Below are 2,801 nucleotides of genomic sequence, written 5' to 3' on the forward strand. Positions count from 1 at the left end.
CAACAAGCCTACATACATCTTAGTGCTGTCATCTAGTCGCATGCTGTGAGCTGTAGAAATTGAAAAAAAAACACATACTTAACGTTTTATACGTAACACAGAAATGACGGATTTCTCGTTTTTTTTTTCAGTGTTTTCGTGTGTTTTTCTGGGTTTACAGTTTTTTCATGTCAGATGTTGAAAATGACGTTACGTTACCGCATTGGAAAATCGTATTTTCACAAATCATTTCATTGGTTGACAACAATTCCACAAATCTTGTATCGTTGACCCTTCGAATTTTCGCACCGCAATCAAATTCTATTATTTTTGTCCTGACTCCTTACTAATAAGGGTTGCTGATGATTATGATAATGATGGTGAGGATAAAAAGAAGAAAAGAATTGACAAGGGAGAGAGAGAGAGAGAGAGAAAGATGAAGTTGGGTCATTTGATGCAATTAAAAAGGGGTCAAATTAAGGATCGGTTTGGAAAATTAGGCGACGGTGGGCGTCGCGACGACTACGACGACATTACGATTACGACGTGCTACGATGATCGAAGCACTCTTCGATTGTGGCTCCCCTTCCCAACGGTTGCAGCGCCACGCGTATTTAGTCCGTCCGATGACTCGGAAAAGTTCTAATGAAAATTGGCCGCGCGCGCTTTTCCGACCGGAATTCACCGCAAGCAGCGGCACAGCATACATTTCTCTCTTTTTCCTCTATTCTCCTTTAGCGTTTCTTTCGCTCTTAATTCGCAAATTATGCTAGAATACAACTACTACGTCCCCTCAACCGGAATCCTCATCTTGTCGTAGACAAGACAGTCATCTCATCATTTCCTTTCTGTCCGTCCGGTTGGTTTCTCAACACGCATTCTCCATTCTCCTGTATTTATTATTGTTATTTATTATTTATCTGTTGATGCTTTAATTAGATTTTCCTGATGCGTGTGTAGTAAAACGTTTTAAAAGAGATCTTAATGTACTGTTTTATGAGCTGTAAATCGAGACCCCGAGCGTTCCCCAAACTCTCTAAAACAAATAATCAACGCTCCTCCGGAACCGCGCATCTTCGAATTCAGCAGATAAATAGAGAGAGAGAGACAGAGAGAAGAAATGTATCGAATGGTAGATAGAATAGGAGAGAGAGAAGGAGCACGAGACCAGAGACAAACGAAAAGTATTATTTTTAAACTCACTCTTCTCCGCGTCTACTATTGATGTAAACAGCAAGTGACGAGCTTCCGGCATCCAATGTACTGCTGCTTCTGCTTCTGCTGCTACTGCTCCTACTCATGCTATTGCTGCTGCTGCTTAACCCATCAAATCCACGCAGCTCATCATCATCATCATCATCTCGTCTCAACTCATCACCGGAAACCTTGCGCCAACACCGAAGAGAACCATTCAAAAGGGATGTTTACGTTTACTTTTTCCTTCTTTCCTTCCTTCTCTAACTCCCCACGTTAAATACGAATACATAAAGAACTGTTTCCACGATTAGCAACGCACGATAAATAAAATAATAAACAATAAGATCACTACAATTGTTTTTGTTTATATATATATAAATTGAATTGAGGTCTTTCCTATCTATTCTATTTAGCTTCTTCTATTCTATTGATAATTAATAAAATTAAGTAATATCTATAACAAAAGAAAAATCACAAATCTGATACATTGACAAAATGTAAATAGAATTAAAATTATACAGGTGTAAACGATCTATGAAAATATTAATAACTGCATGTAATTGCAATATAAAATATGAATTAAAACTAAAGATTAAAACGAAAGTCTAGGCGCGATAAATTGAGAAAAGGAATATGTTGCAAAAAACATATTTGATCGTGAATAATGCGCGCGATTATTTAGATTAGGGTGTGTTTTTCTGCATGAGGAGGCACTCGTGTGCAATCAGAAGTTCAGCCCTCTTCTAATCCCCGTTTTGTCATGCTAACACACTTTCCAAGCTCAAGAGCACACACACACATAGAGAGAGAGATGAACGAGAATCGCTCACTTAATCACCGAAAACCACACAAAGAGATCAAATTAACTCGACAATAAAACACAAGTACGCACAGACAAGAGAAGAGAAATAGACCGACGCTCGCAATATTCTCACTTGATGAGAACCAAAAGATTATAATGGATGGTGAAGATCATAAAAGAAGAATCGTGATCATCATTATTCGATTGGTTCGATTCTCTTCTTTAAAAGATTCGCCCTAATTTCCTACACTTTTTTTACTTTGATTTATTGTGGTTTCGAGAAATGGGTGTTGCTTACTCCACTAATCACTTTAAAACACTAATCACAATAACATTTATTGCAACAAATCATACTACATACTCAAAAACAAAGTAACAACATCGATCTGCTACAAAGGGCTATTGACCATAAGTCTTTCTGTCCAAGTACGAATGATTAATTATAAAATACATTTTAATTCTTTGTAACTATAGTAGATATAGCAATTAAACATAATTTCCCCTATTCTCTAATTCGCGATTTACAAGGACATTTATCCTTGTGAAGGTAATTCTTGTTTTGTTAAAAAAAAACAGAAAGCGTTTATTAATTTCGATAAAATTTATCGATTTGCGGTAACTTCCGTGTTGTGCATTGCAAGAAAATATAATTTCAAAAAAGTAAACTGATACAAAGAGCTATTAATAAACATTTTAATTGTACAGTAGAGAATATGTAAGATTAAGAGCATTCGTGTCTCTTGTAAGCTTTACTGATGGAAGAATATAAAAGAATAATTAAAGCAAGCAAGAGTAAAACACAAAGACGAAATCAAAACCAAGA

This window comes from Nicrophorus vespilloides, unplaced genomic scaffold (genome assembly GCF_001412225.1).
Source record: "Nicrophorus vespilloides isolate i.1.1-1 unplaced genomic scaffold, Nicve_v1.0, whole genome shotgun sequence".
Taxonomy (NCBI): Eukaryota; Metazoa; Arthropoda; class Insecta; order Coleoptera; family Silphidae; genus Nicrophorus; species Nicrophorus vespilloides.